Source organism: Dipodomys ordii, unplaced genomic scaffold (genome assembly GCF_000151885.1).
Source record: "Dipodomys ordii isolate 6190 unplaced genomic scaffold, Dord_2.0 Scaffold24, whole genome shotgun sequence".
In the NCBI taxonomy this organism is placed as follows: domain Eukaryota; kingdom Metazoa; phylum Chordata; class Mammalia; order Rodentia; family Heteromyidae; genus Dipodomys; species Dipodomys ordii.
Window position 1 is genome coordinate 5,486,635 of NW_012267240.1, and position 25,859 is coordinate 5,512,493.

The following is a 25,859-nucleotide window of genomic DNA, read 5'->3' on the forward strand; positions in this document are numbered from 1 at the left end:
ATGAAGAATCCCTGTACATGCCCCTCCCCCAAACTCCACACATCCAGGGAGCACCAGAAGCTGAGGACCAGGCCTAGAAGGCATGGTGATTTAGGGGCACAACCTCATGGAATACACAGTTTCTTCATAGAACTCTGATTTTAGCTGTGTGTGGTTAATGGCCTCTAATCAGTGAGCATGCTATTGCAAGACTAAATTACTGACTCAACTTTTCCCACTGCAAAGATCTAATGTCATTGAAGTCAACCCATTGTTTACCTAAAATCCCATCAACTTTTTGATAACAATGTAATTTGTATTTTTCTTCAACTCTGATGACTGCTGTGGAATTCTAAATAATCTGTCTCACCCCACATCGGTCCCTTCACTCACCAGATTCCTCTCTGTCCATTTCTTTTTTCTTTTCTTTTTTTGTCAGTTGTGGGGCTTGAACTCTGGGCCTGAGCGCTGTCCCTCAGCTCTTCAGCTCAAGGCTAGCACACTACCACTTGAGCTACAGCACCATTTCCGGTTTTCTGGTGGTTTTATTGGAGATAAGGGTTTCACGGACTTTCCTGCCCAGGTTGGCTTTGAACCACAATCCTCACATCTCAGCCTCCTGAGTAGGTAGGATTACAGGCGTGAGCCACCAGCACCTGTCTTCTCTCCATTTCTTATCCCTGCCACTGTCACCACCCATTCATGCTTCCTATACTTCACCTCCCCATCACACATTCCCAAGTCTGTTTTCTTAATACAACTAATATTGAGTGTTTTGTTTGTTTGTTTTGTGCTAGTAATGGGCCTTGAACTATGGAGCTTGAACTTGGGGCCTTGTGCTCTTGCTTGGCTTTTTTTTTGCTCAAGGCTAGTAGTCTACCACTTCCAGGTTTGCCTTTTTTGTTGTTGTTCTTTTTGTTTTTGTTTTGAAAATCTCACAGGCTTTTCTACCCAGGCTGGCTTTGAACTGTGATCCTCAGCTCTCAGCCTTCTAAGTAGCTAGAATTACAGATATAAGCCACCAGCATCAGGTTAGAGTTGAGTTTTTAAAATAGTATAAGATCATGCCTCTCCTTGCCTACATACAACAAGACCTCTGATTATTCTTAACCCAGTCCTTCCTTCAATGGCCCATAGCCCCACATTCTCCTCTCCAGCCAGCTTGTCCTCCTGCCTTCTGGGTTCTCCTCTGTTACTGCACTTGAGGCAGAATGGCCACTTTGCTGGTCTCTATTATGTTTCTGCTGCCCTCTCATCTCCAGAGATGAGAATTGGTGCTTGCTCTGTCTTCCACTTAGTGTGTTCCCTCCACATCTTCTCTGAGTCCCTCTAGGCCCCAGCTCCAACAATACTCTCTAGAGCCATCCACCACTTTATCTAAAATAGAGCCCCCATTCTCTTACTCGGCTTTTCCTCCTTATCATTCACTCACATTCAGGCTACTGCAGCTCTACCAGATCATTTGTACAGTCATTTAAACTTTGCCAGTTACTCCCAAGAGAATCTAGCTCCATAAGGACAAGGACTTTGGTGGATCTTTGTTGCTTCAGTGCCCAGAAGAGTACTCAGCACACAGAGGCCATCAGGACAGCTGGACACTGAATCAAAGGGAGAGCCATAATCATGCTCTTGGCCTACACATCACATCATCCTATAGTTATGTTATCAGTGATGCAATGCATTTTTTTTACATTTTTTCCTATCTCAATAAAGGTTTGCCACTCATCAGTTAAGATTTATTCAAGTTGACTCATGCTTATAAAGATCTTAGCAGTAACTTTGGTTTATTTGCAAAGGCATTCAATATTTGGACAGTAATACCTCAATGTGTCAGTGATCTAGACATTTGCTGTCACAGTCTTTGCACACTGACAGCATTTAGTTTTTTTGCCTTCTATTCAGTGATTAGCAGGCCCATATTTAGCATGAAGAGAAAGAGCCACATGCTCATTTATTTTTAATGCAATGGCCTGTGTGACTTTTGTGGATGCCTAGAATCACAGTTCTTACCAACTCCTGTGTATACTGTTTTTTCCTATATATAACATACCCATAATATGATCTAACTTATAAATTGGACGGTAAGATATTGACAGTTGCAACAAAATGAACTGATTATATTAAAAGACTGAAATTTATTTGAATATGTTCCTCTCCCAAAATAATTTACTATACTTTTATCTTTCACATAAAGGAAGCCAAAGAAAACTTTGGCATATCCAAATTATCAGCATCAGTATCCTTGAGCTTTGGGACTATTATGAAGTTAAATTAGGATTACTTGAAAACAAACTGTGTTATGTGGATAGTTGCTTTGATCATTGTCGCCGGCTACAGATGGGTAGTATATACAGCATGGATACTCTGACAAAGGAGTGATTCACATTCCAGGCAGGAGTAAGCTAGATGGCATGAATTTTCATTCACGTACTCAGAATGGTGTATAGTTAGAAATGTAAGAATTGTTTGTCTTTGAAATTATCCTATGTGGTATTTTCAGAAGGTAGACCTGTAGGTAAAGGGAAACACTGTATGAGATATCCCCCATAATGATCTAAACTTGGGGTGTACTTTAAGAATCTTAGTTATACATACATACATACATACATATACATATATATGTACATGCATGACTAAAGGAGTTTGTGTTCATACATGCATACATACATGACTAAAGGAGCTTTTGTTACATACAAATGGATTGCCAGCAATCCTTCTGTGAATGTACAGGAAGGAAGAAGAAAAGGTTAGTAAAGAAAGTTCTAGACTTCTGCAATGATGAAAGTGCACTTTGTTTCAGGAAAGCAAGTCATAAATAAAGCTCTGTGTCACTGGCACCCAACTCTTAGGGAACCTTTGGAAGCTTCAGTTTCCTCCTCTGTAAAGTGGTGGTGAGAAGGTAGTAATTGTAGCTAGGTAGTGACTGGGAAGGTAGTAATCACTGCTAGTAATGATGATCAATGGTTACTATGTACTTGCTGCTTAGTAGAACAGTGCCTGGCAACTATTACATGCCTAGTGAGCGCGTAATTAGTGACTGCTGTGATTGTTATTAGCTCAGCTTTACCCCCAATACTCTGAAACATATGTTTTCTATCTATAAGTCTGTCTTGCTTGCACGGCTGTCGGGTTCTAGAATCTTATTCAAAGAAAAGAATGATCCAAACTGAGTTAATCATCAGAAGTGATTTTATGACAGCACCCAGATTACTGTCTAGTGGCTGCTTATCCTAAGAACTATGGAGCTGTTCCCAGGTGGATTCAGGTCTGCCGCGCTCCTGGAGTCTCAGAAGGAAGTCGTACTGTCAGTCTGACCTATAATGTCCCTCTTCAGTCCTTGTTTCCTCCGTTCTAAGGATGGAGTCCACCACAGATGGCTCACCCCATCAGGGCTGCACATTTTGACAGAAGGATTTTTTACTTGCTTCTTCTGCTTTTCTGAGTTTCCTTGTTGCTGTTTCCATCCTGAAATTGTTTCTTTTATCACTGCTTGACAACTTTTTTTTTCTGGCACTGCCTCACCAAGCTGTCCTAATCCTTTCTCATCCATAGTTTTTCTTTCCATTGTTTCCAGAAATATGAAATGGAAATTTCCAGAAACTAAAAAAAAATACAAACAACCATAGGTTAGATGACCACTGGTGGCTCATGTCTGTAATCCTAGCTATGTAATCCTAGGGTGCTGAGGTCTGAGGATCATAGTTCAAAGCCAACCCCAGTAGGAATGTCTGTGAGATTCTTATCTCCAATTAATCAGCAAAAGGCTGGAAATGGAGCAAATAGCTCAAGTGGTAGAGTACCAGCCTTGAGTAAAAAGCTGGACAGTGCCTAGGCCCTGAGTTCAAGCTCAAGTATTAATACACAGAATACATATATATATATATATATATATGCACACACACATACATGCATATATACATATATATTTATTTTAAGTTGCATGCCTTACCAAGGCATAACATTTCACACCATCCTGTTGCATTGTGTCCAGGACAGGAATCTATCCTTTGTCCAGCATATCCATACTGTGCTTGCTACCCTCCCGTTACCTTCTTTCTAGACATCTGGGTTGTCTGTTTACAGTTTGCTATTATCTTACAATTTTGACAATTCACTGCATCTTGGAATGTATTTCCTGTGGATAAGAAGAAACTCATGCAGTGGCCATTTGTCAGGGAAGAGTCTTGACCTTGTTTTTGGGAATCCAGTCAAGTTTGCTTTGTTTGCTGTGGCCTGTACTTCAAGACCTGAGTTTAGGGTCCTAGGAAGCAGTGAGCACACATATCACCGAAAAGGCCTCTGTCCGTGTCCTTAGAGGAACAGGGGAAGGGGCAAGAGGAGGTTGGTGCAGTTGCAATGAGTCTGTCTATATTTGTGCACACTGGCTGGGATGTAGCCTGGCTTTACTCATGCATTTTGGAGTTATCACAAAAAAGGTCAAAGGATTTATGTTGTTCTCAGCTTTGACTGAAGTTTAAATAATGTCTCACAATGTACAGTTACTTTAAATGCTCTCATACTGTGTTACTTGTAGGCTGTGTTACTGAATTCATTGCAGCTTTGAACATTGTAACTGTCTTCTTAAAGTGGAGTCCCTGGCATGTGTGTGGGCCCCAGAAAGTATTACAAACAGGCTCATATTTGAAACTCTTGAAACCCATCTTGGTATATGTCCAGGAGACATTACTTAAATAAGGGGAGAAAAGAGGTGAAAATCATCAAGATTCAGTCTGGACCCAGCACCCCTTATCTCTTAGGAGGGTGGATGGGTAGAGGATTCATAACACCTAGTGGACATTTTTTCCTAATGGACACTTAGCATACATAGCAACAGGTTTTAATTTTTGGTATATGGTATCCTAGAATAATGATGTTCTTCCCCCCCTCTCTCTCCCTCTCCTATCTGTCTTTCTTTCTCTGTCATACAACTGCCCCTGAGCTTTGTTTTTCTTTTTGATCAAGGCTGGTACTCCACTACTTGAGCCATAGTTCCACTTCCAGCTTTTTGCTGATTAGTTGGAGGTAAGAGTTTCAGGGATTTTCCTGTCTGGGCTTGCTTTTCACCAAAACCTTCATATTTCAGCCTCCTGAGTAGGGAGTTACAGGCCTGGTCCATCATTGCCTGGCTACAGTTGTTATCTTCATGAAAATGTATAATACATGTGAAGCCAGAGGAGGAGAGAAGTTTGCCTTCTCAGTGCTGAGTTATATGAATTGACTGTAAGGGTCCAGGAGTCAAAGAGGTCTAGAGCTCACTCAAGACACTGTGGTTGCTGTAAGCATAGTGGGGAAACCACCATTTGCTTCCCTTTTTAGTTTTTATTTTAGCTGTGGTAAGAGACCCCTGGGATTGTCTGTAAAAATCTTCTCACAAAGTTTACACATATACCCAGGTCTGAGGCTACTTGGCAGGCAAGATGAAGTTCTTTGATGAGCAGTGTAAAATATTCAGATGTTCCATTGTGTTTTACTTAGCACATGTATGTACAATGTGTATATTTAACTATAAGTACAAAGTATACTTTGTAATTATGATTAATTGTAATTATACTTGTAATTATAGTAATTACAAGTATAAAGTTGGCCCTTGCCAATATTGAGATGTTGTAGAAAATAGAAAAATCATATCCATAAGCATACATATCTACCACACAGCCATTTGAGTTATTTTTCAATATTCGCTACTGGTTTATTCATTTTTGTGGTTGCTTTTAGGTAAGTTGTAGGAGCCACTAAAGATTTGATGTCCTGAGGATGGAAAACAAGGACTTGTGTGCTCTAGGAAAATTTTCTACTAATGAGCTATACCTCTAGCCCTTACCAAAGATTTGGGGAAAAAAGTGGTTGGAGGCATTGTTTAAGTGGTAGAACACTACCTAGCAAGCACAAACACCTGAGTTCAATCCCTGCTACCAACAACAAATAATAATAAATAATTATTTGAGAGTGACAGGCACCAATTGTTCACACTTACAATCCTAACTTCTCAGGAGGCTGAGATTTGGAGGATTGAAGTTTGATGACAACCCAGGCAGAAAAATTTACTAGACTTCATCTCCTAAATAACCAGTAAAAATCAGAGCTTCAAGTGTAACTTAGTAGAGTACCAGACTAGCAAACACAAGGCCCTGTGTTTGGATGTTAGTACTGCTAAGTTAAAAAAATTGTGTATGTGTATGTGTGTGTGTGCATGCGTGTTTTCATGAGAGAATTAAGTGCTTCTCATTATCTTAATTATTGCACTGTGATTTGGGATAATGCCCATTATCCTTTGAACTTTGAAGCAGAATCTTTTCCAAGGCTTTTATAAAAGCACATTTGGAAATGTCCAAGGTCTGACATTTCCTTGATGAACCTGTGTAGGAAGGCCACTGAATAGCAGCAAAGAGCCCATCAAGTAGGGATCATGTCCCTGTAGGACACTAACCCCAAGGACAGAGCAGTGGGGGAGTTTCTGCACTTACCAGGGAGGATTGTCGTGCTATTTTAGCTCCCTCTCCTTCACATGTCCTCCACGTCAGTTGCTATTTTGACTGTGACTATCTCCTTGCAGCTCATGGAGTGCTAGAGCTGGAAGCCCTTCCAGAGAAGACAAGCCACCCCTCTGCCCACTAATTCCTTGCAGTATCTGTTGAACACTGGGCATATACCTGTGACACACTACAAACATATAAGCCAGAGAAGACTCCTGCTTAGTAAACCCCCTAGTCTGATCTTACAGCAACAGGTGCCTATGAAATATAGTTCTTCTAGATTAATAGAGGAAAGGCAGAGAGGCTGAGCCAGTTCAATTGAATTCATCCTTCTTAATGAAAACCACATTTATTTAATCAACAAGCTAGCTGTAGGAAAACATTCATCTGTCTATGTATCATCTATCTATCTATCTATCTATCTATCTATCTATCTATCTATCTATCTATTTATCTCTCTGTCTGTCCATCTATCATCTATCTATCTGTATTATCTTAGTGTGAAATTATTACAAGTCTAGGATTACAAAATCACCTGTGAATGATGGCATAGAATATGTCCCAGTGGTTGAGACTCACAAAGTGCTGTATTGTTTGTTCTTTGCCACACAATGCCTAGCTGAAGCCCAGACAACCTGAGTGCCACTGAGACATGTCTTTTCCATGGTGTGAAGGCACCACAGTTCACCTCTCAGGGTCCCTGCTGCTTGTCTCTCAATGGCACTGTTCCATTTTTGCCCTTGCTCCTTGCCATGGCCTTGTCTCCTTCCTGTGACAATCCTATTGCTTAGTAATTGGTTTTATCTATCAACTGTTTTGGAGCTAGAATTAATGGTGGCAGGATACTAAGCCTGAAGCACTGATATAGTGAAACATATGTATGAGAAGCAGGGAAAAGGATTTCCTGTTAAACTGGGTTAAGTCCCAGTAATGTCTACAGGTCATTACCTGACTCCACCCAACACCGAGCTTCTTTCTACACACCAATGGTTTTGTTCATTTAGAGGCCACAGTACTGGAACTTGGACTCAGGTCTCCACACTCATTTGGCTTTTTGATTCAAAGCTGGTACTGTACCAGCTGAGCTTACCTCCATTTCCATTTTTATTTTTTTTATTTTTTTGGTGGTTAATTGGAGGTAAGAGTCTCACAGATTTTTGTACTCAGGCTGGCTTCAAACCTGGATACTTAGATTTCAGCTTCATGAGTAGCTGGGGGCATTTTGTTATTGTTTACAAATATTCAAATAAGAATGATACTGTTATCTTCATTTATTTATTCATTATTTTGTTTATTTTATTATTTTTGTCAGTCATGGGACCTGAACTATGGGTCTGGGTACTGTCCTTTGGCTCTTCAGCTCAAGGCTAGAGTTCTACCACTTGAGCCACAGTGCCACTTCCGGCTTTTTCTGTTTGTGTGGTGCTGAGGAATCGAACCCAGGGCCTCGTGCATGCAAGGCAAACACTCTACCACTGAGCCACCTTCCCAGCCCCCATCATTATTATTTTTATGGGTATTTATTGCTGTGGCTCATCCATTTCTGGAAACTGAGACATGGGTCCCATGTTTTAGGATTCCAACACTTCCTGTCAGATCGAAAATACTGCAAGAAGAAAATTATATCTGATCTGAACATGTAAAAGTATTCTTGTCCTTATGTTCTAAATATTAAATATAAAAACTTTTTGCGCTGCATAATTTAGATAACATTTACACTATATTAGGAATTTTATCATAAGCAATACAGAGATTTCAAGTATTCAGGAGCATGAGTAGGTTATATGTGAACACTATCTTATGTAAGGCTCTTAAACATTTATGGGTTTTGGTGTGAGGATGAAGGTTGGACACACCCCCTGAAGACTGGGAGAACTGGTTGCAATGACAATATTCCTCCACAATCAGACATTTGTCATAAATTTGGGAGAGGTGCAAGGTCATCGATGAAACGGCAAGACAGTCAGGGAGAGTCTCCTGGAAACTGGAGGCTTCTGAGTGGAATTTGGAAAGCCATCTTGAGATGTACCGGAAGATAGAGAAGACAGGCCCAGGGCTCCATGAAAATATCAAGCATGCTTTCTTTTCTTGCACGGGGCATCTAGGGAGTAAATGGAAACAGTCAGAGAACAAGTCAGGTCTTCCAGGAACTTCATCCTTAAACCTCTATCCTGGGATGACTATGAGCTACCTCCTAGTCTAGAAGTGGTTGCTAGGCTTTGTCAGAGATTGTGCATGTAACAATTGATAATCATGTGAAAGTTCCTTTGGAACAGGGGGAAGTATCAGAAGGGAGAGTCCTGGAGACCTAAGATGGCCTCCTTCCCTTGAGCGGGAATCCCCCCTTCTCCTTTTCCTTTCATGTGAACCACTTGGGTTATTTGTTTTTCAGAGCCTCGTTTTCTTCTACATTTTTTTTCTGCTCTTATGCCCAGTTTCACTAGTTTATTCCATGGTAACTTTTCACTAAATTTGAACTCTTTTCTGATTGTATTCTTCTTCTTTTCTGGGTTTATTTTGTTTAGTTTTCTCATTGACGTACTACATTCTAAAATTTTATTACCTAGTGAGACCAAGATCTTTCTTTTGCTTCTCTCCAGCCTGGTAGTACTAGGGTTGAGTTCAGGCCAAGCGCTGTCAAGACAGATGCCCAAACACTATTTTGCTCAGATTGGCTTTGAACTATGATCCTCCTGTCTCTCTACCTCTCAAGTAGCTGGAATTTCAAAATGTACTATGCCTGGCTTGCTTGCTGAGATAGTTTTGCTAACTCTTTTTTATCTAGGCTGGCCTCTATGATCCTCCTATCTCTACATCCTGAGCAGCTGGGATTATAAGCATGTACCACCATACTTGGCTTTGTCTTTGAGCAAACTAGGTTCTTACAGTTAAATCATTTTATGTCTAGATTTCAGACTTTGCCCCAGTCCACGAACTCATGATCTGCATTTTTATCTGCAGTTGTAGAGGCCCAAAGCAACTCTTCTGCCCTCAGGGCACTGGAGGAACTTGGGGCGACTGAGTAGAGAGTGGTACTCTTAAAGAAGAGAAAAGGATGAGAGGACCTGCCTGTGTTTCCTTTTCTATCCTTTCTTCTTGGCTCCTTGTGGTTCTCTTGGCCTTTGCTCTCTTTGAATAATTGTATTTTACCTTCCTTTGTGGCTGGCACAGTAAGAGATTATCCTCTTCCAAAACAGACAAATTCCTCCTCAGTTTAGAATACTAAGAAGAATCCCCAGGGGGGAAGGTAGGCTCAAATTGAACTAGCCCAGTTCAAAAAGCTCCAAAGCTTTTTAGTAATAAACAGATTTGTTGGAGAAGAGAAAACAAAATGATTTTTTGGCACAAAGAATAGTCTATTTAAACCCAATAGCTGTCTGTGTGTATTGCAACCATATCTGTGGCATAAAGTGATGCGTTAATGACTGCCTGAATTGCACCATGTAGTGAGAATTTCACATAGAACAACTTCCCTTTCCCCTCACCCACCACAAGATGACTCCCTAATACATCTCTTCTGGGCCTGGTTCTGGAGTTGAGCTCCAATATCTCTCAATATCAGATATAGTAGGCTTCTGACCAAGTGCTGAAAAACTAAGAACCAAGGACTATCAAGCTCTGGGCCTTCACAGTGCTGGCGTCTCTGGGTGCTGTCTTTCCTAAGGCCAATTGTGCTGATATCAAGTCTTTCCTGGCTATTCTCAATGATTATACAAGGAAGTGCCGAACAGACATGGGGAGGAGACAGAGAAAATACCAGAGTAGATTAGGTGTTTGGTTTCCTCAAACCTTCCCTTAACTCAAACCAGCTAATAAACCTAAGTGATCTGGATCTTAGGGCTGGAGCCTTGCTTGCTCTGTACCTCAGAATGCTCACACACCACTCAGCCATTTTGAGTGTGAGGACTGACTGACCAGGTAAGTTATCTCCCATTCCAATAACACCCCCTGAAGCAGATCATATGAAGAAATGCATGTAGGCAACTATTATGTTCTAGTACATGCTAGAACGTTCTAGTCCATTCTTCCCCATCTGTTGAACCACTGAAGATGGTCTCTATTTGGAATTCATGGCATAGACCAAATTCTAGTCAAATCATTCCTTCTGGATGCTGTAGGCAAGTTATACCAGTCTTGCTTTATGCCCAGCATCTAAGCATTTTCTAAGCAGTTGAGCTTTTATTAGTTCCTTCTGGATGTGCACATCTAACTTCCGAGTGAGTTCCAACCCAGTCTTCTTTCCAGGTCTCCATGTGTTTCGGGGTTCTTTTCCCAAGGCCTCTTATTTGGATCTTAATATAAGTCTGAATTTAGAAAGTATTATATTTACTGAAGATAATTCTTTCCTTTTGGCCACATATATAAAATTTCATTTACAGAAAAATAAGAGCTTTGCAGAATCATTCCATAGAAATGACTTTATTCACCAAGTTGATGTTGAAGGGGGAGAAACTTGTGTTTTTATTGCATACTTTGGATACAAGTTTTATAAATGTGCCCTACCTACTGCCTATAATATAGTGAGTGAAATGAGTAAATAACAGAGAGAAACAGCTCTTCAAAACACTAAATGCACCAGAGCACACCATCCGGAATGCTGACACAAAGGGTTATCTTTTACTGGGTGCTGGTTTTGTTTTTGTTTTCTTAGATTTCTGAGTAGAGATTTTTCTTTTTTTTTTTTCAGAGTTCAAGTAGAGAAGCTTGAAGACACAGAAAGCTGAGATAAGATGATTCTGAAGTTAATCCACATTTGAAGCCATGATTTAAATAGCAGCACTAAGGTAAATTCTTGAGAAAGAATTTGTTTTGTGGCTAAGGCATGGTTGGCTTTGCCTATATTCTGAAGACAAGTTAAGGCACATTGCAAATGGTGACTCTGTCAGAATCGCATGAACCAGAGCGCAGAGAAGGTTTAAATTGCCCAATACTGGGCTGTATGCCCACAGACATACTGGGCAGTAGAACCATTACGACAGTTAAAAAAAACAAAAATCTTTTTATTTCCTTAGTGATCCTGCATCCCAGTGTACCTTTTAAGAATGCCAGGAACAAAAAGGAAAACTAAAACAGATGTTCACTTTTTGAATTAAGTTATGGCCCTGAAATTGCTGCCAGTGACTCTTAATTAGGCTTTCCAGATAGGAGCAGAGTCATAGCAGGATGAGGGTAGAGTCATACTTTCAGGACTTTGCTCTTTGACCTAGTTATCTGGGGTAATAGTTCTTGTGTTATTAATTTAGGGAGGACAAGTTGTAGATGATGGATCTGTGCCTATGGATGCTTGAGGAACATTCTCTTAAAGGTAACAGTCTTGCCAGGCATCAGTGGTTCATACCTGTAATCCCAGCTACTCAGGAGGCTGAGATCAGATGACCATGGCTCAAAGCCAATCCAGACAGGAAAGTCTGTGAGACTCTCATCTCCAGTTAATCACCAAAAGCTGGAAGTAGACTGTGGCTCCTGTGATAGAGTGCTAGCCTTTAGCAAGAAAGCATGGGGATAGTGGCTAGGCTCTGGCTACCAGAGCCTATGACTAGCACATGAGCGCACACGAGTGCGCGCGCGCACACACACACACACACACACTTAACAAGTCTTCCTTAAAACTGAATCAACATGGTATTGTGTGTTTAGTGAGGCTCAGAATGATTCTGTAGAACTTTGTCACATTCCTGATTAGGGTTCCTTCATTCATTCAGCATTTTGTGAATGCTAGCCTTGCATTTCTTGATGCTAGGAATACAGCAATAATAAATGAGATGAGCATTGCCTATATCTGAACATAAGTATGTAAACAGTAAAAAAAAGTTACGGAAAGACATGATGGCAAATGTTGTAATTAATGGTATCTAGATCTGAGTAGCCTGTCTTGGTGTGTGTGTGTGTGTGTGTGTGTGTGTGTGTGTGTGAGAGAGAGAGAGAGAGAGAGAGAGAGAGTATGCATGTGCAGTGTTAACTAGGAATTAAACTTGAATTCAAGGGCTGGGCACTCTCCCACCACACCTCCACTTCTTACATTTTGGAAGTTTACACTTTCCTGCCCAGACTGGCTTCAAACCATGATTCTCAGATCTCATCATTGTGAGTAGCTAGGATTAAAGGTGTGAACCATCAGTACATAGCTTTAGGAGGCCTGGTTTAAATCCTGTGTCAGACACTTTTATACTTAATGACCATGGGCAAGACACATAAACATTCTGTCTGTCAATCTCTTCACCTGTAAAATAGTAAGGGTAGTAGGTGCCTTGTAAACAATGGTTCTGAGAACTAAAATTATTAATATATGCTAGCAGATAGTAGGCTGTATTGCAAGTGTCATTAGAATTTGTACATAAAAGGATCATGGCTGACTTTGAAGTTTACATAGTTGACTCACCATGGTGGTGGGTGAGGACTTTGGTATGTAGGAGCTAGAAATATATCAAGGTAGGGATCTTATAAAGATGAGAAATAGCAAGTTGTACAGGTGATATGAGAAAAGCATCCAGAAGAAAACATAGGTGCTGAGAAAACACTAGACAAAAATCCAATACCTATCATGTTTGGAGAAAAGGAAAAAGTAAATAGAAGTGAAAACCCCATAGCTGAATCATATTGAGTGAGGAAAGGTCTGGAAACTTTCCCCTGAGATCAGTCAGACGCAAGGCAAGGATGCCTATCTCATGACTGCCATTGAGTATCTGTGATGGTTAATTTGAGATGTCAGCTTGGCTAGATGAAGGATCCTATGTAGCTGGTGAGGAATTATTTCTGCTGTGTGTGCATGTGCATGTGCATGTACAAGTAGAAGATTGGCCTGTGATTCAATGGACTATGTGAGAAAGCTGTACTCTCTTTGTAGATGGCATTCTCCAATCAGCAAGGGACCTTGATAAAACTAAAAGGCAAAGGAAAAGCTGTTTGCTGGATCTAGGACACCTTTACTTTTTGTCCTTGGACATTAGAATTTCAGGTTCCCAGTCTTAAGACTTTTTGGACTTTTAAAGATGCATGTTTCTTTAAACAACAATCCAGTCTGTCCCTTCTCTTGTGAAAATACTAATTGGGAATGCTCCATTCCTTAGGCTAATAAAGTCCATTGGAATTGTTTCTAGCAAGCCTTGTGATATGAACATGTAACCAAAGACTGCTCATTTTAGATGAATTTAAGCAATGTTTGCTTTTTTTTCTTTTATAAGATGTGTGTTATGTCCACTCATTTTGATGAGTCAGATTTTAAGTTAGTAAAAAAAAATGTATAGGTAGCCAATTTGCCATCTTTTCTTTACATGGACTATGGATGATCTATCATAAAATAATATTTTAAAAATCCATTTCTTGGGGCTGGGAAGGTGACTCAGTGGTAGAGTGCTTGCCTTGCATGCATGAGGCCCTGGGTTCAATTCCTCAGCACCACATAAGCAGAAAAAGCCAGAAATGGTGCTGTGCTTCAAGTGGTAGAGTGCTAGCCTTGAGCTGAAGAGCTGAGGGCTGACAGCACCCAGGCCCAGAGTTCAGGCCCCATGACTAACAACAACAAAATCCATTTCTTTTCTGTGACTGGCCTGGCATGAAACTACAGTGCCCTTATTTCCTTAACTTTTGTTAAAAAGCTCCAGGTGTAAGTGTTGGTGTGTGTGTGTGTGTATAGGAATGTGTGCAAATGTGTAAGACTATAGTGTATTTTATTGTGTATGTATATTATCTATGTTTTATTGTATATATACATGCAATATGCATGTATTGAGGGTTTTGAAGAAAGAATTTTTCAGTATTACTTTCTTTGCTTTTATTCTGGATTCATCTTTATTTGCTCTAGAACTCAAATCCACAGGGTTTTAACCTTTATTATGAGTCAATTATATTGATTACTTGATTTGAAGCTAGATGAATTTCCATGGAGAAATCACTGTTTTAAAAGAAAATTCTAATTTCAGAATCATAGTTTTTCCCCTCAGCTGTAGAATCTAAACTAAGTTCTATCAACTTCTAATCAAGGGAGAATTGGAGTGGTTTATGGCAGGAACCATATGAACTTCAACCTGTTATCTTTGCTGCGAAGCTGTGCTAAAGGGCACTTTGATTGCTTGGTTTTAGAAGAATAAAAGAAAGTAGGTGCAAAAAGGAAAGGGCTCTGTGGTCTCAGCTTTGGAGTCATGGCCTCGAGTGTTTGCAGCAGACCCCGCACTGCGAAGGGTGGGCCAGGTCAGTTTGCTTTTCTTCTAATTGTTCTCAGAGATTTGTTTCTATGAGGCAGATGCTCTTGACAGTATTGCAGGTCATTTTATGGAGGAGTACCAGTTCCATTTTTTTTTTCTGCTGAGGGTGGATCAGTGCAAATTGCTTTGTTTCTCCAAAACATTTTGTTTGTCTTGGGCAATATCCAGGCCTCTAATGTGGGTGGTGTGTGCTGTGTCGCAAACCTCAGGCCCAGAGCTTGAGTGTTGCTTTGTCTGACGGATCAGGAGAAGCCTCTGGGACATTTCAGGAGTCGACTATAAAGGGCCTGTGAGCCTGTGCAGGCAGGCTTGGACAAATTACCAAGGTGCAGAGTTTGAGGACTTGAAGGGAAGAATGGAAGAGGGCAGGTAAGGGACATGTGGAATTTGGTTGTATTTTGTACACAAGTTGGTATTTCGTGGGTTGGTGGGAGACTCCTATCCTCATTCCTTTCTTATTTCTTGGCAATGATGTTTAGATGTCAGTCAGCTTAAAGCTGACTTAATAAAAAATGTCACTAATTAAACTTTTTAGATTAAAAACAAAATATTCTTTTGGTTTTGATTTTGGTTTAAACTGCTATCTACTACCAAAAACATTTTTAAAAATCAAGGGTATCCAGTTATCTAAGTAGGAAAAACTAAGCAGTTTATAAACCTTTTAAACAGTTTATAAACATTTCTTTGATTAAATCTTTGAACTTATATTAATCCAGTTTAGTATGTAGCCTAATTTAAGATGAAAATTGCCATAGAGCTAAAACAAACCATAGAAGACACGCTTTTGTACATCTTTGTCCTCACCTGCGCCCTCTCCCTCCAGGCCTGGCGCACGTGTACACGCCCTTTACCTGTATTTGCATGAAGAATGCATGCCCCAACCTTTAGAAGGACAAACAGAAATACTGTACAATAAAGTGAGAGGTTGAATGTCAGTTGGAACAAGTCTTAATTTTCCTTTTTCTATTTCACTTTCATATGGATAGTTTTACTAATTCTCTTTGCTGGGCTTAAGACTTCTCAAACATTCTTTGGCCCTGGGAGGGAGTTGTATAACCATAAAACTTGAGAATCCTGGCCCTGGAATAAATGTTCCCTTTAAAACCCCAAGGACAGAAAATTGAATACAGATGTGCAAAAAAAAAAAAAAGAAAGAAAGAAAGAAGTGGGGGGGGGGGTGTTCAGAACTACAGGCACCCTGACCAACTTTCCCAGTGCACTTTGACTGTGGTTTCTTGGAGATGGGAGGCTCTGGTGTTCTTTTTGAAGGTTTTGAGGGAAGGCCAAGACTTTTTTCAGAACTGTGTTACTGGGTGGTGATTAAGAAGGCACGTGTGTGTGTGTGTGTGTGTGTGTGTGTGTGTGTGAGAGAGAGAGAGAGAGAGAGAGAGAGACCCTGCATGTGCACTTGTGTGCACGTGGACTTGTGTACACAGACATAAGGCTGGCACTCTACACTTGAGCCACACCTCCATTTCTGGCTTTTTGGTGGTTAATTGGAGATCAGAGTCTCCTGGACTTTCCTGACTGGGCTCACTTTGAACCTTGATGGTCAGATCTCAACCTCCTGAGTAGCTAGGATTGCAGGTCTGAGCCACTAAGAGAGCATTCTTGTTCACGTGGCTATCAGCCATCTTCCTTGTCTTTTGCAGAAGATTATGGTTTCTAGGCCATTTTCTCACACACCACTATTCCCCAAACCTTGAAATTCTCACTTACAACTAATCATCAGAGAGCTTAAACCCTTTGCAACAGAATAAAAAAGCAGAACAGAACCAAGATCTGGAGAGTCAAATTACCTTCCTTTGGCTCTTACAGTCTTGGAATTTTCCTCAGTATAAAATGTCTTTAAAGTGTGGTCCTGGGAACATGGCATGGTTCCTCCCTCTCTCCTACCCCACTCCCTGCTCCCCCGGCAGGGGATGGAAGCCAGGATATTGTTTCTCTGATGTTTGCCTTCTGGGTCCCACTGTTTGGTTTGCTGTCGGTGGAGAAGCACCACGTGGACCCTCACCTCTGTGTGGCTGGCATTAATCACTTTCCTCTTTGTCAGACCATGTAATGATGATTCATACTTCTTCCTCTACCAGATTAGATTACTGTTATTTTCATATCCTGGACTGCCCTCTGGGGATTTGAATTAATACTTGTTGGTACTGAAAGTAGGATTATGTTTCTGGGGAGAAAGGAGTGAACTTGCCCACTTGGCTATCATCAACAAACATTAGGGAGGGCCTCTCTGCAAAATAATCTTGCCTTCAGGGCTTTACCACGTCCATTAGCTCTCACTGAAGCCTTGCTGCACATCTGGTCCCTAAGCAGTGGATTTTGTATAAGGATGCCAAACCTACCAGGTCAGAATGCACCAATGCATGGACAGTTTCGTGAGAGAAATCAGACACTGCTTAATGAGAGAAACCTTCCTGAAATCGGTATTTGGGAAGCTGGCAAACAAATGCAGGCCTGTGGAACAATCTTTTCAGAGCTAAGCAGGGTGGGAGCAGAGGGACCACAAGGGACAAAGTACTCTAAAATTTAAAAAGAAAAAACACTTTTCAAGTTTTGGTATATTCCTTATAGAAGATATATTGCTTATTCTATCTTTTCAACCAATATTTATTGACCATTTGTTATAGCCTAGGCATATTCTAGGTACAAATTGCAGTCCACAAGATAGAAATCCCTGTCACATTATCTTAGTCACATTTTAGGGCCATGTGTCACATGGGTGGTGGTGGTTGGGGTATGGGCAGGAGAAAGAGCCATCGCGAGGAATTTTCAATAGCAGCAAGAATCCTGAAGTAGCGATGTTCATTTGGAAATCTATTTGCTAATTTTTTGCTTGTTTGTTTGTTTGTTGGTCGTGGGGCTTGAACTCTGAGCCTGGGTGCTGTCCCTCAGCTCTTCAGCTCAAGGTCAGCGTTGCACCACTAGAGCCACAGCACTACGTCTGGCTTTTTCTGCTTATGTGGTGCTGGCCTCATGCATGCAAAGCAAGCACTCTACCACTGAGCCACCTTACCAGCCCCAATCTATTTGCTAATTTATCCCCTCTCTCCCTTCTGACACAGTGGACATTCTAGTCTACTAATATTACCAGGCGATCCTGTTATCTATATCTCCTCATGGTATCAGGAGTCCAGTAGAGTCCCTCAGGGTCTTGGAAGCAATTGTCTGCCATGAGCAAGGTACCTAATGCAGAGAAGTTGAGGAGTGGCCAGTTGTTTTTACCTTACTCTCCCAGTTAATAGTTCTCAATACAAAATGGCTAGCATTCACAGATAGCATGCCCCCTAGATCCCTTCCTTTATTTGTTTGCCCAATTTATTTTCTCTGTGGTTCAGTGCTTTGTTTTGGGATGACTTTAGAGTCCCAGTTCTTGAGAACTGGGTACAACCACAGTAGACTTAATGCAGGCCAGTGATTTTCAGTGCCTGAACAGCAACTACACTCTTACCTTAGGACAGTGAAATGAGAAGCCTAAGAAAGTTCAGTGTATATTTTCTAAAACTGGATTGATTCAATTGATGGTTCCATATCTTTCTTCTCTTGAACTTGTGCTGTCAAGAAGCTGTGTACTGGATGCTACTTGGAGTCATAGATTCATGTTATTAATGTAGCTATCGGCCAGTGTTCTTGATTCATTCATACTGTGCCTTATCAGGCTTTTGTGGGCAGACCAAAGATGAAGTGATAACTTCTAACTGTTGTGAAGAGGAGGATCCTCATGGGCCTGGCCAACACTAGTTCTGTACCACCCACTGGAGTGTGTGGGGTTCTCAATCTGTAGGACTGGAGATCATGCTCCTAGAGCACCTCGTTCCTGCTGTGTTGAGCTTCTTGTCTCCTTGGAAGCAAAGCACAGGTGTTTGCTTTTACAGCTCTGGATTGGGTTTTTCATCCAAGAATAACAACGGTCTATTCCCACAGGGGTTGAGGGATAATGGCTCTTGCCTGTAATCCCACCAATTTAGGTGCCAGACATAGGAGGATTATGGTTCAGGGCAAGTCAAGACGAAAGTTTGCAATACTCCATCTCAAAAACAAGCCAGATATTAGTGGCACAAACTTGTAATAGTAGCTACTCCGGAGGCAGAGGTAGGAGTCTCTTGGCCAGCCCGGACAAAAGCATAAGATCCTATCTGAAAGAAAACCTAAAAGTGAAAGAGGAGGGAGGGAGAGAAAAGAGAAAAAGAGGGAGAGAAGAAGAAAAAAAAGGAAAGACAGAAAAAAGGAAGAGAAAGAAGAAAGAAAAGAGACAAAAAGAAAAGGACTGGTGACATGGCTAAAGTGGTAGAGCACCTTTCTAGCAATTGCTGAGTCTACTTGTGTACGTCTTATGTTGTCTGACGTTCACACTCCCCACTTGAAAAGAACCTCTGGGCTTATGTCATGGGATGACTTGCTGCTTGTGAACAGACAGAAACTCCATATTTTTAGATATATACAGCCTAACTGGAGCATGTCACACTTTGTACATCTCCAATTACTTGCAAGACTCTGAGCCTGGCGTCCAGGAATGTGATGCTGGACCAGCCAAATGGGAGGCTGAGTCTCTGGAGCCAGGGCTCACCCCTGGCAAAGTCACATTTCATTTTGATCATGAGGCCAGCAGCCCTGTCTGTGTTAATCTTCACTGCACGCCCATTGCTCTGGAGCTGCCGCCTGGGAGAAAGGATTGGCTTGAGAATCTGTGGTTCTAGCCAGTGACTTACAGATGACCTTGGAGTTCAAACGATCTTCATCTTAAGCCAGGGGAGTTTTCCATAAGCTTTCAGAAAAAGAGAGCAGACAGACAGACTCCATTTATTGATTGAGTACCATTATCTGGGTGAGGGAAGTGCTGTTGATTATAAAATATTGCTAACTGAAAATCATATCCCATTTTTTGTCTTTTAAAACATAATTGCTTGCCTACGATATAGATGGCCCCAGTGCTACATTCATAGTAATATCTGACATCTCACATTAATATTAAAACCTTAAACTTATTGATGGGTGCCAGTGTCTTGGGCCTGTAATTCTAGCGACTCAGGATGCTGAGATCTGAGGATAGAGGTTTGAAGCCAGCCTGTGCACGAAAGTCAGACTCATAACCCAGTTAACCAGCTAAAAGGCAGAGGTGGAGCTGTGGCCCAGGTGGTAGAGCAAACTAAGGGACAGCTTGTAGGCCCTGAGTATAAGCCCCAGTACTGGCACACAAGAAAGCAAAACAAAACAAAAACTTAGTAAGTATAACAATTCAAGGCCGGTCCTGAAATGAAGTTAGAATGCATGTCCTGGTGCCTATCTTTTCCATCCCCTGGAATTGTGCAGCTTATAAACACTTCCATTAGTGTTTTTTGCCATTGAAAAGCAGAACTGCAGACTGCAGGGACAATTAGACAGAGGGCTTTGTTTTTCTTCCCTCTTGTACTCACAGATCTTCCCAGGACCCTGATGTCATTGTTACTTCAGAAACAAAATGGAAAGCAGGGCTGCTCTGCTAAGCCCACATGAGCCAGCCATGCAGATTTTGTTTTCTGCTTTAAAACTAAGGAGTCAACTTGTTCCTGTCTGCAGGCCCACGGGACATTACCCACATTGATTAATGAAGCCTGGAGAAAGGAGACTGTTATACTAAATTCAAGTGAGAAAATGAGATCTGACCACAAGCCAATCTGTGTGTGTGCGCACAAGCCAGTCAGTCCTAGGGCTTGAACTCAGGGCCCGGATGCTGTCCCTGAACTTTTTTGCTCAAGGCTAGCACTCTACTACTGGAGCCACAGCTCCACTTTTTGCTTTTTTTGGTGCTTAAGTGGAAATAAGAGTCTCATGGACTTTTTACCCAGGCTCATTTCAAACCAAGATCCTCAGATCTCAGCCCCCTGAATAGCTAGGATTATAGGTGTAAGCCCCTGGCACTGGACTTCACAAGGCAGTCTTATACTAATTTTCTGTTGTCATATCACAAACATTTATTGCATTTGTATAGAGGCAATTGCCTAATTCTCAGGGATTCAGAAATAATGGAGTCCCTGCTCGCTCAGGGTCCAGGAAGGGTTTTTAAGAGAGTTTAAAATTGACTGAATCTTGAAGAATGATTAGGGATTTTCTAAGTGAGGGAAAGACATACTCAACAGACACAACAACCTGGACACAGCTCAGTTTGGTCCCTGTGTCTTCTCAAGGTGGGTGCAGCTCACCCTCTCAGGACAAGAGAGTGTCACATAGTGAAAAGTGGAAAGGACCGGGTGAGAGGGGTCAGAGGCTTTGGAATTTTCTCAATAGACCAGCCATTTCTGCCATTGTGGTTTGGTTTATTTTTAGGTTAAATGAATATGCTAAATTATATCCACACGCTTTACAGATTTGTCTAAGTGTGGTGTTGGTTCCAAACCAAATCATCACAGTTGCAGGAACCTTCACAACTATCAGAACCACACTTGGAACATCACCACACTTCTTGGTTATATGGTATAGTCTCTGGGTTCTGTGTAGCTTCTAATGAATATCATCTACATTTAAGTAGATGGGTAACAGTGATTGTGTGTATGTGTGTGTGTGTGTGTGTGTGTGTGTGTATGTGTATGTGTGTGGGGGGGGGGGTATAAGGGATTGAATTCAGGGCCTGCAGCTTTCTAAGTAGGCACTACCATTTGAACCATAACCTAACCTTTTAGTTTGTTTTTCAAGTAGGGGCTCATGCTTTTTCCCAAACAGCCTTGGACTGTGTGTTCCTTCTACCTCTACCTCCAAGTAGCTAGGATTACAGGCAGTGGCATACATGTCCATCTTAACAGTGATTCTTTTTATAAGAATGTTCTTCTACTTACTCTTTAGGAAATTTGATTTAAAAGTTTGTAAAGCATCCTCCACCAGTGAGAAGTAACTGCTGTCCACCACCACTGCTTGAGAACTGCTGCTCCAAGGGACGCAGCAAACATCAGGCACTTTAATAAAGGCTGTTCTGGAAACAGTGGAGAGGCCCTGGTTTAGAGGTCGGGTCACAAAATTGGTATGGTGAGATTATGCTCAGCTAAGCAAACAGGATCAATTGTCTTAGCAGATGATGAGTTTTGTGTTCCTGTGAGGTGTCCTGGTGTTCTGAATGCCACTGGCAACCTGAGTGACACGTCAAGTATGGCAGAATTCTCTGAGAGAAATAGAGCAAGAAGATTCCCTCAACATCCAAATCCTGGAAATATGAAGCATTTAAAGCATGGTCACTCTCCCTTCCCTTTTTCTACATGTTGTCACCTGGGGGATGTTATATAAACAGAACCAAAGACTGCTAACATTTGGGGATTGCCTTTCTTTCACTCAGAATAATTCTCTCTATATTTATCCACGTCATTGCATAGATCACAATAGTCTATTCTTTTATTCTGTTTAGTAGTATCCCAAGGAATGGAGATACCATAGCCTGTAGCACTGATCTATATAGTAAAGTGTTCTTTCTCTTTATAAATGTGACACTGTCTTGATAACTGTAGCTATGTAGTCATTCTTAAGATGGGGCAGGGTGATTCATCTATTCTTTTTCAAGATTACTTCATTATTCTAGGGATATACATTTAGAATAAGCTTATTTGTATCTGCCAAAAATTCTTGCAGGGCTTTGCTAAGAATAGCATGAAATGTATAGGCCAATATGGGATTAATTGAGGCCTTGAATGTGTTGGCTCTTGTCTATCACGAGCATAGTATATGTCTACTTATTGAGTTCATCTTGGCTTCTATTCATCAGCATTTTGTAAAGTTAACATGCAGATTCTACATATGTTTAACTGTCTCAATATTTTATTTTATTTGGACTGATTATAAATTGGCTACATTTGAAATGCTGGCTTCCATATGTTCATTGGTGGTATAAAAGGTGTCACAGAAATGTGAATGCAATTTTTCTTTTTCTTTAGAAACTACACCATAAATATTTATGATTCCTACATTATCCCACTGCCATCAGATTAGAATTCATACTAAAGTCAGTATGTCAGTTACAAGAAAGAATAGCAGACTACACTATAATACTAATAATAAATAATGAAAAATTACCAAATATTTTGGCACAAATATAGTTTTCCAATTATAATTCATAATAAATACATGATCCCCCCATCATTTTCTTGTGTCATTTTATAGAAAGAAGTGGATACTTGTGACTTCAATAACAAAAATATTTAGGAAAGTGTGTCTAGACAATTACTTAGAAGTAAGCGAGATTTAAATAACAGAAAAGACATAAGAAAGGAATGAGTCAGAAAATGATCATCTTAAAAAAACAAAAAAAAGCAAGAAAATGATCATCTTATACTCCATTACACATTATTCCAGGGCCATTTGGTCTGTCAGAGAAGCAGAGAACAGCATTTCTGAGGAACATAGAAATTAGGTGTTTGTTCTGTGGCACTGTGTCTTTGTTAGGAAAGGAAAACAGCATTATTGTGGTAACTGTGATTCATTTTTTTTCTCCTCTTCTTTCTCAGGGAGGTGATTATTTTTACCTAAGTTTTCATGGAATTTTACCCTGCTTGTCTATATGATAAGTTTAAAGCTGCTCTTGTAAATACTTAAAGTAAGATTAAAATAAACTTAGAAATGGGGGGAAAGCTAAACTGATCAGAGGGAAACTAAAATGAGGCCAGGACAGAAATGAAGATGCAGAAGTTCTGCTATGTTTTGTAGTTATTTTGTCATCTGGAAGTGAGTGAAGAATCTAACTTGAACAAATTGGGGTTTGGGGGCTTTTGTTTTTGTTTTTGTTATTGTTTTAGTAGTGGTATTGGGGCTTTATCTGAGGGCCTGGGCTCTTGTCCTTGAGCTTTTTGGATCAAAGCTGGTACTCTTATCACTTGAGCCATACCTCCACTTCCAGTTTTTGGTAGTTAATTGGAGATAAGCATTCTTATGAACTTTCCTGTCTGGACTGGCTTTGAACTGCAGTCTTCAGATTTCAGACTCCTGAGCAGCTAGAATTATAAGCCTAAGCCACCTGCAGACAAATTGTTTTTAACTTTTGCATAAAACTGTCATGAAGCCAATGTCTAATTACCATTCCTGTCCAGGGTATCTATCATCTGTTTTTTTAATTGATGCAGTAATGATTATACATATTTATGAGGCTACAGTGTGGTTTATTTTTTCTTCTTTTGTCAGTGGGAGGTTATGAATTCATGGCTTGGGCATTGTCCGTGAGCTAGTGTTCTACCACTTTAATCTACAATACTACTTCTGGTTTTCTGGTGGTTAATTGGAGCTAAGAATCTGGCAGAGTTTCCTGCCCAGGCTGGTTTTGAACAATGATCCTCAGATCTCATCCTCCTGAGTAGCTAGGATTACAAGTGTGAGCTACTGGTGCCTATCCAGTGTGATGTTTTGATACACAAACACATTGTAGAATGATCTAATCTGCACGTTGAATTCCTAAGTGTCATTTCTTAGTGTTAAAAATATCAAAAATCTTGTCTTCTAGTATTTTTAAATGTATGGTATATTGGTATCAACTTTTCATCTGGCCACAGGATTGTCCCTTTCAGATTAGGTTATGCTCGGCAGGGTTAGTAACAGGAATTCAGACCCTGTCTTATGAGCCCTCCATTGGCTCATTGATGCAGCTCATAGCGAGGCATGCTCACAGTCACAGAATTGCACCCTGAGACCTGCAGCAGCATGCAACCCTTACTCCACTGCAAGTCTCAATGAGGTTTGTGACTATATTGAGGGTAGCACAGGCAATTGGGACTCTCTGTAAATGGTATTGTGATTGTTTAAAAAGTGCACATGGCCCTTTAAATAGCTGTATATAATTGTTCTTCCCCCTGCCATTTATTGAGGTCTTTGTGGTTTTTAAGTGACAGGCATGATCTGAGAGACTTATCTAAGTCTTGGCAGTTGGGAGAATGCATTTTTGGTTTGAAGCAAAATATTTGTGTTGTCTGAGAACATGTACATCCCCCACCATTGTCTCTTCTGGTGATTGGTTTTTCTACCATGATAAGAAGAGGTAAACTATCCACAACAGCCACACAAACATGAAAGCTGCAAAAATGCGAAGAAGTATGTCGTTATGGCATGTATATATTACTGTACACACCTGTTTGCTTGGTCTACTTGCTTTTGCCATGTTTAGTAAATAAATAAGCTTTGTCAATGATGTGTCTGTTCAATCTGAAAACTCGAATAGGAGATGTTTGCCAGTCTACTTTGGAATTGTTGTAGTTGGTTGTAGCTGGCTGGGCTGTTGTGTTTTTAATTTCTCTCTAAAGCAAGCTGGAAGATAGTGTGGACAATCGAGCCCTATTTGAAGTGGCTGTAGCCAGAACCTGTTGAAAGGCAACAGCTGATGAGCTACTCTGAATTTCAAGAGCTATTTCTGGTAGATTAGCCTCTCTCAAGGCTCTGGAGTTCAGGCCATAAAAGGCCGGTCCCGTGTGGAGTTGCCACATTGCCTCTGACCACGTCCTCCGGCTGAATGTCCTCAGGTTTCACGTGGATTTACTCAGTAATGGAAGACACCACCAAGGCCAGCTTGGGGAAGCGCAGCCTCGAGGACACTGGGGGACTGGAAACTTCAAAGAGAAGATTCGTTCTGTTCATATTTTGGTATTCTTTTTTCAGAGAAACTTTTCGGATGTAGCCTTCACCTCTTTCCTAAATCCTGGCATCTTTGGCCTTTTGGAAAGCCCCAGTCTAAATTTACCCTGCTCTGAATCATCGCTGCTGATAGAGGTGGCTGCCTTCTCTAAACTGTGATAGCTGAGTTTGTACCTTGTCATTTGCGCCAGCCTCGGATATATTGCTTTTTTTTGGGGGGGGGGTAGAATTTGAAAATAGCATTGATTGAAAACAGATTTAATGAAAATCTTCAAGACATCTAAAGCTGGATTAGAAGATAGAGCCTATTTTGGTTTTTAATTAGAAATAAGGAATTGCAGTGTGTCTTCTCTTCCCTTTTCACGTAGAGGAACAAGTAAGTGAAAAATCTTTGTGTAAGTCTAAATGCAGTTTTGTTTTTTTAGTGCCATCTGTCTGAGCATGCTTCCTAAGCATTTGTTGACTTTAAGTGCTGGAATGTTCCTACTAGTATCTGCTAGTTATGGCAATAACTCCTGCAAGTACCCTTGGGCTTACTTGGAGGGTTTGGAAGGATTGTAGTTTTCTTTTCTTTAAAAACAAAAGAACATACTTTATAATACAGAGAGGTTAATTACTAACAAGTTGATTG

At 40.8% G+C, this 25,859-nt stretch overlaps 1 protein-coding gene across 4 annotated transcripts in view; it reads left to right on the plus strand.

The window, feature by feature from the left end:
• The window catches only part of Svil (supervillin), a 172,458-nt gene that overhangs the window by 12,533 nt on the left and 134,066 nt on the right, over positions 1 to 25,859 (plus strand). For all 4 annotated transcript variants that reach the window (XM_013014723.1, XM_013014725.1, XM_013014726.1 and 1 more), the window contains exon 2: positions 11,140 to 11,236. The gene's annotated coding sequence lies outside the window, so the exon portion shown is untranslated. The remainder of the gene's footprint in view (positions 1 to 11,139; positions 11,237 to 25,859) is intronic.